This window comes from Equus asinus, chromosome X (genome assembly GCF_041296235.1).
Source record: "Equus asinus isolate D_3611 breed Donkey chromosome X, EquAss-T2T_v2, whole genome shotgun sequence".
Classification (NCBI taxonomy): Eukaryota; Metazoa; Chordata; class Mammalia; order Perissodactyla; family Equidae; genus Equus; species Equus asinus.
The window spans coordinates 55,741,148-55,752,600 of NC_091820.1; positions in this window are offsets into that span (position 1 = coordinate 55,741,148).

Below are 11,453 nucleotides of genomic sequence, written 5' to 3' on the forward strand. Positions count from 1 at the left end.
GACACATTTCTCAGAATGTAGCCCCATCATTAAGTGATGCATGACTGTAATAGCAAAAAAGTGGAAACAACCTAAAGGTCCAGCGATTGATGGATGGATAAACAAAATGTGGTATATTAATGTGGTATATATAATGGAATATTATTCAGCCATAAAAAGCAATGAAGTACTGACGCATGCTACAACATGGATGAACCTTGCAAATGTTATGCTATGTGAAAGAAGCCAGAAACACAGGCTATGTATTGTATGATTCCATTTCTATGAAATGTCCAAAATAGGGAAATATAGAGATTCAGAGACAGAGAGAGATAGAAAGTAGATTAGTGGTTGTCAGGGACTGGAGGAGGAGGGAAAAGAGGAATGAGTGTTAATGGGTATGGGGTTTCTTTTTGGGGTGATAAAGATGTGGAATTAGATAGCGGTGATGGTTGCACAACCTTGTGAATATAATGAAACCCACTAAATTGTCCACTTTAAAATGGTGAACTTTATGGTATATGAATTATATCTCAATGAAAACGTAATGTTTGAGAAAAATTTTAGTGTAAGGAAAAAAGTATGAATTATATCAAAGCAAAAAAAAAATCACAATAAAAGCTTTTGCAAATATTTTTAAAATATTTTGAAATGATTGTAGATTCACAGGAAGTTGCAAAAGTAGCGTCCATTGGACACTTTAGCTAGCTTCCTACAATGGTAACATCTTACATAAGTGTAGTATAATACCAAAACAGGAAATTGACACTGGTACAATACTGTTAAGTAGACTATAGACCTTAACTCAGTTTTTGCCATTTTTATACGCATTTTATACTCATTCGTGTGTGAGTGTGTATGTGTACGTACATGTATGTCTATGCAATTTGATCGCATATATAGATTTGTGTAACTCCTATGACAATCATGATATAGAACTGTTTCATCAACGCAGAAAAACTCCCTTGTACTACACCTGTATAATCACACACCTTCACCTTCAGCCCTGTCCCCTGGCAATCACTGATCTATTCTTCATCTCTATAGCTTTGTCATTTCAGGGATATTATATAAATGGAATCATACAGCATGTACTCATGCTTTTTTCACTAAGCATAATGCCCTTAAGATCCATCCAAGGTGTCATATAACAATAGTTCATTCCTTTTTATTGCTGAGTAGTATTCCATGGTCTGGATGCACCAGAGTTCATTTAAGCATTCACCCACTGAAGGACATCAGGATTGTCTTCAGTTTTTTGCTATTGCAAGCAAAACTGCTATAAACATCCATGTACAAGTTTTTGCATGAACATAAGTTTTGAGTTCTCTGGGATAAATGCTTGAGAGAGCAATTGCTGGGCTATATGGTAATTGAATGTTCAGTTTTATAAGAAGCTGTCACACTATTTTCTTGAGTGGCTGTACCACTTTACATTCCCATCAGCAGTATGCGAGGGATTAAATTTCTCCGCCTCTTAGCCAGTATTTGGTATTGTCACTGTTTTTTATTTTAGCCGTTCTGATACATGTGTGGTGATATCTCATTACAGTTTTAATTTGCATTTTTGTTTTGGGTCAGTCTCAGCCTATCAATAGCGATGCTATGGCTAGAAATGCCTGAGGGCACTCACCTGGGCCCATACTACTTGGGCAAGCTCCCACAGACATTTCTCCCACTGGAGGCAGGGCTGTGGCTGGACTGGCTCTTGTGGTTCTTGTTATGATAGCAAGATGCACCTCAGCAACAACCATCAGGGAAATTTGAAAACACAAGGTTTATTACTCACAAGTCTTGGAAGGTACATGGCATGCCGGAGCCACACAGCAAGGTCATGGGTAGAGAGAAAGAGAGCTTGCAGACCTGGGGTTCTGACTTTATTGAGGTTGAGGGTGGGGTGCCTAGGGTTTCATGAGTTCACCCTTTGTTGGTGAACTTAAAACATAAGAGTGAGAATTAAAGCACAGGAAAGGAAAAGCAGGGTCCCTCAAGCAGTCATTATCTAGGCCACCCAGGGCTTTCTAAAAGCGGAACTTCATGGGTAGGGCAGTCTGGCTCTTAATCTCATTGTGTAGCTGGCAATGTGTTTATTCAAGATGGATGTCTTTAAAATGTATGCCTCAGCAATCAAAAGCTTAATGCCAGGCACTTGCATTACAATCAAAAAAGCTAATTGTCAGGCACTAACCTACAGTTTTCCTAATGGCTAATCATGTTGAACATCTCTTCATGTGCTTATTTGCCATCTATATATCCTCTTCGCGAAATGCCTTTTCATGTCTTTTGCCCATTTTCTAATTGGATTGATTAGATTTTTACTGTTGAGAGTTCTTTATATATTCTAGATACTAGTCCTTTCTTAAATATATGGCTTGCAGATGCTTTCTCCCAGTATGTAGCTTGTCTTTTCATCCTCCCACATGGTCTTTTGCAGAGAAAATATTTTTAATTTTGGTGAAATCCAATCTACCAAAACTTTCTTTTATGAATTGTGTCAGTTTTCTATTGCAGCTGCAACAAATTGCCACAAACATAGTGGCTTAAAACAACTAATTTATTATCTTACAATTCTGGAGGTCAGAAGCCTGAAAAAGGATCTCACTGGGCTGAAATCAAGGTGTTGGCAAGGTTGTGTTCCTTCTGGAGGCTCCAGGAGAGAATCCATTCCTTGCCTTTTCCTGCTTCTAGAGACTGTCCACATTCCTTGGTTCATGACCCTTTTCCAACAAAGGCATCACTACAGCCTCTGCTTCTGTCTCACACCTCCGACTCTCACCTTCCTGCTTCCCTCTTATAAAGCCTCTCGTGGTTACATTTGGCCCGCAGATATTATTTAAGATAATCTCCCCAACTCTTAACCTAGTCACACCTGCAAAGTCCCTTTGGCCACGTAAGGTACAAAAATCACACGTTTCAGGGAGTAGGGCATGGACATTTTAGGGGGACCATTGTTCAGCCTACTACATGGATCTTGTTTTTGGTGTCATGTCTAAAAACCATTCACCAAGCCCTGGGTCCCCAAGATTTTCTCCCATGTGTTTCTCTAAAATTTTTCTAGTTTTATGTTCTACATGTAAGTCCATGATCCATTTTAAATTAATTTTTGGATAGAGTATGAGGGATTAATAAACTTTTGATTAGGTACAAAGTGCCATCCAGAGCAAATTAAGTCATTGCACCTACCTCAGAGAGGCCACCAAGATGGCTCATCTCTTTCAAGTGTTTTCATTGATAGTACCTGGTCCAAAACAGAGACAGTACACGTGCCAAAAAAAGGAAACTATAGAACAATATCACTTCTAAACAAAGATGTAAACCTCTTAAATAAAGTAAGAATAAATTGGATTCAGAATTCCCTTAACAGAATGCTCCAAAACCAAGAAAGTTTATGCCAGGAATGCAAATATAGTTAAATATTAGGAAATCTATTCCTATGACATAACAACAGGTCAACAAAGAAAAACTCTATAATCATCTTAATACATGCAAAAAGCACAAAATAAAATTAAATGTCCGTTCTTGATTAAAAACTCTTTAAAATATAGCAGTAGAAGATACTTCCATAATATCGTAAATGGTATTTATCTCAAATCAATAGCCAACATCATACAATGATAAAACCCTATAGACATTTCCATTAAAATCAGGAATAAACTAAGAATGTCCTTTGTCAACACAGTTATTTACTACTATTTTCAATTCCTGGCCAAAGAAATAACAAGTGAAATGGAATTGAGAGGAATAAATACGGGAAAGAAGGCAACAGAATTATGTTTAGAGGTGACTCCTTTCTTATCACAGCTAAAATCCCCACAGTAATACCCAAACTCCTATTTACACTGATACAACATCAATTGATAATAAGCTGAGGTGTGGGTGAACAAGGAAAAGAATGAGAACAGGGTGGGTGGGGTACGCAGGGAACAAATTACGTAAGGTCTTGGAGGTCATGGTGAGTACTTTGGACGCTATTCTGAATTAGGTGAGAAACCACTGAAAACTTTGGAATGGGGAAGTGACAATATCTGATTCTGCTTACAACGCTCTTCACTTTTTTCTGGTCAGATTTCTTCAAATTTGAAAATTTTTTCACTCTCCCCAATATATGAGAAAAGAAATGCCAAATCAATTTTTAAAAAGCTATAACTTAAAATTGAAATATGATATTTTGATGTTTGACTCCATTAAAGCACAATGAGCCAAGCAACAATTTTGACAAAAACATTGTCTCTCTTAAGAACACATAAAAGTAGGCAGAGTGAGATATCAAGGGAAAATATTGCACCCTGAACAAAGTACATTTCTGGTTTAACAGCCATAGGAAGAGAACTATTTGCTGTAACATCAAAATTGGGGGAGAGGGTATCTGCAGGTACCAGCACAGAAGCTTTGAAGAAGTTCCTGGCAAAGTTAACTGAAATCATTGAAGAGGAACGCTACTATTCCAAACAGGTATCTAATACCAGTGAAACAGGAATTTTTGCAATCTAATGTTGTCCGAAATCTACAATGTCAAGAAATACAAACCAAGGCCTGGCTATAAGGCAGCGGTGGTTGAATTGTTAAATTCTCAAAAGAACTCAGCCATCAAAGATTTTATTGAAATAGGAGAGCAAGGGGTCACTGTTAGAGCTGCCAAAGAAATTATCCTGCTCCAAATATTTGTCATGTGTCAATACACATCTCATCGACAACAAAAACATTCCAGAAAAATGACCGTATTTTAAAATGCACTTGGAAGGTCCTAAGAGTAATAAAGAATGCCTATGTTTACTTGAGGAATATTTTGCAGAAAAATATGACATCTTCATTCCAAACTTCAAGGATTTGTGTTTTTTTCCTTGTTTTTAATTGAGAGATAATTCACATACCATATAATCCACCCTTATAAAGTGTACAATTCAGTGGTTTTTCATATATTCACAATGGACATCTCAGACAGGCCAGCCCTTGAGGGAAATTAATCACCCAAAAGAAACATTTCTGGTGCAGCATTTCCATTTAGTGTTTCGTTTTACATAGTTGATAAAGGTTTTCCAAAAGTATATATTTTCTTTTCTTTTCTTTTCATTATCAATTTTGGTATTTTTACAGTGTGAGGTGAATTTTCAGGAACAAATTGTTACTGAACCAGGCTTGTTTTGCCTGTTACACAGCATGCCAATCACCAAGATGACGAGTTTGCAGCAGAGAAACGGTTTATTCACAAGGCATCAAAGTGAGGAGACAGGAGAACAAATGTCAAATCTGCCTCCCTGAAAATAGGAATTAGGGATATTTGTGGGATAAAGGGGGCAGGGTGGTCTGAAGTGGGAATAGATGATTGGAAGTAAGGAAAAGTGAGGTAACTGATGATCTATGGAGGTGTGGTCAAGATTTATGGCTCTTCATATGATGCTTGTTCACAGAATGGTGGCATTAGCATCATCTGAGGGTGGAATTTTCAGCCCCCTGACGTCAAAAAGTCACCTATTGGTCATCTACAGAGGCCCAGTTGATGAGTCAGTGGTCTTAACCAGCTGGACAAGGAGTTCACTCCAAGTTCCTGAAAAACTTAACCACCCATTACCATGGTGACCCAAGCATCAGAGATGTTATTTATAGAGTGGGCTTTAGTAATGCATTATCTAACTACTTTTGCAAACAGACAACTAACTGAGTATAGTTCAAGCAAGTTGGCCCCCAGTTTCAAAATTAAAACATATTATATTGCACCAATAGTATATGAATTTACCTTATGAGAGCTTACTGCCTGAACTTGGTACAGGGACCAATAGGCTACAAGTTATTTGCAAACAATATGATTGTTTACTTTAAAAGTTCAAGAGAATAAACTGAGAAATTATTAGAATTGATGTGAGTTCAGTCAAGTGGCTAAATACAAGATAGTATAGGCAAAAATCCACTTTTCCTGTATACTAGTAATAACCAATTAAAAAATATAATAGGGGAAAAATCTACAAAAATTTATGGAGATATATAAAGAAATGGGTAAATCAATGGAGAGATATACCATGTTTCTGGATGAGAAAACCCAATATTGTGAAGATATTAATTATTCCCAACTTAAATTGAATGTTTAATGCACTTCCCTAGAAAATCCTAATGGGATTTTAGATAGAAATTTACTCTAAAATTCATCCGAAAGAATAAACAGTCAAAAGCAACCAGGCAATTTTTTAAAACTAAGAGTGATGAGGAAGAACTAGCACAGCTAGAGGGTAAAACACATTATAAATATTCAAACACTAGAATAGCACTCATACGAAAACATATACATAGGTCAATGGAACAGAACAGAGAACCCAGAAACAGATATCGATAGACAGAAAGAGAGAGAGATTGATTGATTGATTCACTATCTCTATATTTATATAGATCTATCTATATATACTGAACACAGGATAAAGGAAGCCTCACAAATAAATGAGAAGAGGTGGGTTGTTCAATAAATAGTATTATAGCAGAAATAAGCATTTGAGGGGGAGAGCTATAATGTCACCTCATACTGTACACCTAAATATATTCTAATTAGATTAAAGAGTTTCACTTAAAGCCTCAAACCATAAAGAAATAGTAGAAGAAAATATAGGGAACCTCAGAAAATGGGCTCAGGATTTAGAGCCTCTCTGCTTACAGTTCCCTTGTGGTCTTGTGGGGGACTGGTCTTGGCCACGCCAAGATATGTCTCTTTGGCATGAGGATTATTTGAGGCTGATTGCTTTTGATAAACTGGGCCAGGGAAGGAGGCTCTGAGAGGTGGAACTTACTTACCCTTAGTAAGAGACATTTACATCGTAAAGGAACTCTCCATCTGTAGAAATATCTCCCTCTGTACCAGGAAGGAGGGGAGATGATCTTATCTCTAGAAACTCTTAATCAACGGAGAAGGCAAGGACTTAAATCTGCCTTTGTTTATTGTGCTTGTCTGGTAACCTCCTGTAACTGACTTCCCTCCCCTTCCCAACATTGGCATTTCTTTAAGGATGAAGCATCTTTCCTTAGGCTGGGAACTGATTGCTGTGCTCACCTGTGACCACCCAGCTCGAGACAATAGACTTGCCTCCTGCTACTCCCTCCCAGATAGCAGACCCACTACCTGCTGTGTCCATCAAGCGCTGTGCTGACAGGGCAATCTTGTGACTATTGTGGGAGGGACATTTCAATCATATGTGAAACGTCCTGTTTGGGGGTATGTAACCACTCTGTGCACCCCACTTCTTTGGTGCCCTTTCCTCCTTCGGGAAGAAAGGCCCTGGGCCATGGTCCTCATAAAGCTTTGTTTAATTTTCTCTTGCTATTCTGTCTCATGTGAATTTAATTCGTTCTCCAGCCAGACGAACCCAGAAAAGGTAGAGGAAATGTCTTTCTGCCCTACAGTCTCTTCCCTCAGGAGAAAATGGAGGGGGCCTCCTCAGGGCCTACAAAGATCTTTCCTTGGCTCTGGTGCTTTCTAGGCCAAAGCAAGACCCCAACCCAAGGGCACAACCCTGTTGTCGGAGTGTGCAGCAAAATCAGTGGCCAAGGTCCCTCGAAATTTGTTGAGCTGAAGAACTGAATGGGGTCTCTGCACAGGCATCCCCCAAATAGGCTTCTCTCAAGTGCCACAGGCCCAAGCTCACATCCATCCTGTGGCTGCATAACAAGAGAGTATCAAGAGGGAAAATGAAAAGAGGTTGGAGGGAAAAATAGATGAGGGAGAGGATTCCTTGTTGCAGGGAAGGAAGAGACCTTCAGATTCACTGCTGCTCCCAGGTCCAACACTGTCACAGGGAATCCACCCTTTTGGGGCCTCCACAAGGGAAACCATCACAGTCTCAAAGCATAATGTCTGAGGAAAAACTAAGTTTTTAGAACCTAATCTCTGGCCCTCAGGACCTGGTGGAGCTTTGCCTCAATAACCCGTTTTCCTCTTTTCCCCAGTAACTGGAAGAAAACTGAGCTTAAGGATGGCCTAGGACAGGGAACTGGTGAGTCAGAAAACAGAACAGAGTGGCCACACTGATAGCCTGAGGGGGACTCCACCCACTTGACAAACCCAACTGCCTGGAGGTGAACCAGGCGTCCCAGCCCAAGAGCATCTGTGCAAACAAATCCTCCCTGAAGACAAGCAGAATGTAAGAGATGCCTTACTTCTTATCCCCACGATCTCTCACACCATATGACGTATACAGGTCATTATAGGACACACTGTTCCTAGAGGCTTAGCAGTTCAGAAGATGTATCAGCCTGAATTGCTATCTGCCCCATGTCACTCAGTGCTTTCAAACTATCACAACACCATTCTTTCACTATTTTCACAAATGCTTCTGGAGTCCTACTAAAAGACAGGCAATGTTGAAGATACTGGGATTGTAGCACTGAATAAAATAAAGACCTTGCCCTCAAAGAGCTTACATTCTAGTTGAGGGAGGCAGATAAGCAAGCAAGCAAGCAACACCATCAGAGAGTGACAAGTGCCATGAAGAAAAATAAAGCCAATAAGGGATCAATGTATGATGAGGAATCCTATTTCAGCTGGGGTAGTGAACGAGGCCTTCCCCAGAAATATGTTATTTGAACAGAAATCTGAATGGAGTGAGGCAGCCAGTCATGTTAACATTGGGGGAAGAAGAGAAGTAGCAGAGGAACCAGCAAGGACAAAAAGCCTGAGGGGGAATGTACTTGGCTTGTTCAGGAAACAGCAGGATTGCCTGGAAACTGGTTGGAGTGGAATGAACAGGGGGAGAGGGAGAGTGGAAGAGGAAGTGAGAGGTGGACAGGGGCTCGATCAAATAGGGCCTCACAAGCCAATGTGATGGCTTTGGATTTTCAACTAAGCGAGATGAGGAGCTGTTGAAGGTTTAAATTCTTTTTATTATGAAAAATTTTAAACATATACATAACTAGAGAGAAGAGTATAATGAACCTCCATAAAGTTATCACCCAGATTCAAGAATTATCAAGATACTACTGCTTGCTCATCTATTCTAATTTTTCCTTTTTTCTTTTTTAAAGATTGGTACCTGAGCTAACAACTGTTGCCAATCTTTTTCTTTTTCCCTTCTTCTCCCCAAAGCCCCCAGTACATAGTTGTGTATTCTAGTTGTGAGTGCCTCTGGTTATGGCAGGTGGGACGCCGCCTCAGCATGGCCCGACAAGCAGTGCCGTGTCGGCGCCCAGGATCCAAACCTGCGAAACCCCAGGCCGCCGAAGTGGAGCGCACGAACTTGGCCACGGGGCCAACCCTCTAACTTTTCCTTTTTCTTAGCTGAAGTGTTTTAAAGCAAATTTCACCCTTATGTATGTCACATCTAAAAAATATGACCATTTTCTTACATAACAGTAAAACCATTATCACACTTAAAAATTAGCTATAATTCTTTAGTATCATCTAATGCTCATTCCATAGTCAAATTTCCCTCATTGCCTTCACAAAGGTTTTTTTTACAGTTGGTTTATGATGTTCCACAAATTATTTTACTCTAAGCCAGTCTCCCCCTCCCTTCCCTTTTTTTCCATACCACTGACTTCTTGAAGAAACTAGATCCTATCCTGTGAAAAGTCCCATATTCTGGGTTTGTTTGTTGGCCTCCTCACAGTGTCTTTTAACTTGTTCCTTTATTCCTCTGATTTCCTATAAACTAGAAGCTAGCCAGAAGCTTGTTTAGATTCAAGTTCAACTTTGGAGGTCAGAATAGTTTAAAGGTAGGTATTTCCCACTGGAGTTATCCCCCTTTTAGTGCTTCTAAGATTGAGTGGAAGCGTGGGTGGTGACAGCCTCATCTGTTTGCTATAACATTCCATGTCAACCTTTCACCTCATGGTTTTAGCACTCAATGCTGATTGTTGCATGACACAATTATTTCCTCAGAGGTTGTACAATAATGTTTATCTATTTCTATCCTTCCATCCACACCTTTTAGTTCACATAATGCAGTGTATTGATAAATCTCACTTCCAACTCCACCCCCTCTAACCTTTTCCTTCACTCTCCCTACAGGTAGGTATGTTCATTAATTTGGGATTTTTTTCCTAGAGTTCTTTTTGCAGTTAGAATCATTTGCATGTATACGTATATATATGTATCACCCCTTCTTGAAAAAAGATTGCATTACTGTATATGCTTTTCTGTATCTTGCTCTTGCCACTTAAATGTATCCTAGAAATCACCCCATATCTGTGTCTCCAGATCTCCCTCATCATTAGTTTTGAGCAGGGGAATGGCAAAATCTGACTTATAGTTTAAGCCTTCCTCTAGCTGCCTTGTAAAAAATAGAATTTAAAAGGGCAAATACCAAAGCAGGGAGATCATTAAGAGGCTGCTACAATAGTCTAGGGAGACATGGTGATGCGCCATCTTGGATCATGCAAATGAGGGCACTACCCCAGGGATGGAGGGGCCTGGCCCCTGGTGGCTTCACTCAGTAGACCTGCACAACAGCTCAGACACCTCATGGTGTCTGAAAGAGAGAGAAATAGATCTTCATCTTATTTAAGCTACATTTTATTTTGGATCTCTGTCACATGCACTGAACCCACATCCTAACTAATACAAATCATTCTAGTTCTAATATGCTCTGATTATTATGACTGGGAGTCAAGACAACTGGCTTCTTGTCTTGACCGTCTTGGTTACGTGACCTCGAGCAGAGAAGAAGTGAGAGGGTATTCCAGGTAGAGGGAACAGCACGGGCGAGGTTTCAGAGGCTGTGTAATTTGGCCAAATCTCAAAAGCAATAGAGAGCTCCTGAAAGTGACAAGTACAAGAGGAATTTTCAAAAGGTGAAGTAGATAGTAGTATAGAAAAGAAGAGAAACCAGAGACCAGGAGACCAGAATAGGAACTCACGCCTAGGCCTTGCTTCTACCCATCAGGCAGTCATTGATAACCCAAGATAACTTATTTCCTCAAATACATACCATGGCTAACCCTACTATCACCTCTCTGACTCCACTTCCTACTATTTTCTCTACTTGTTACTAACTCCACTCCAGCCATGCTGACCTACTTGCTGTTTCTTGAATAAATTCCTTGAACAAATATGGCCCTGCCTTAGGGCTTTTGTACTTGCTCGTCCCTCTGTCTGGAATGGCTCTTCCCGTAGATAGCCACATGCCTTCCCTAACCAATCTACCTAAAATGGCAGCCCACTCCCCATCCCTCTTACTCTGATTTATTTTACTTCACAGAATGTCTTACCACTTGGCATTATATTGTATATTTATTTGTTTGCTATTGTCTTCCTTCCCTAGAATATAAGCATCACGAAGACAGGGATTTTGACTAGATCACTGCTATAACCTCAGCATTTAGAACACTGTGTAAAGCATAGTTGCACATAATAAATATTTGTTGAATGAATGAATGAGATATAAAACAAATTTCACTTAAGTCCTACCAGTACTTTACTTCAAGGAGTCTTAGCTAGAGAACACACTGAGTCGACAGAGGGGGAGGGGAGGGCTAGGATGGAAGAGTCAACCCTGAGACTA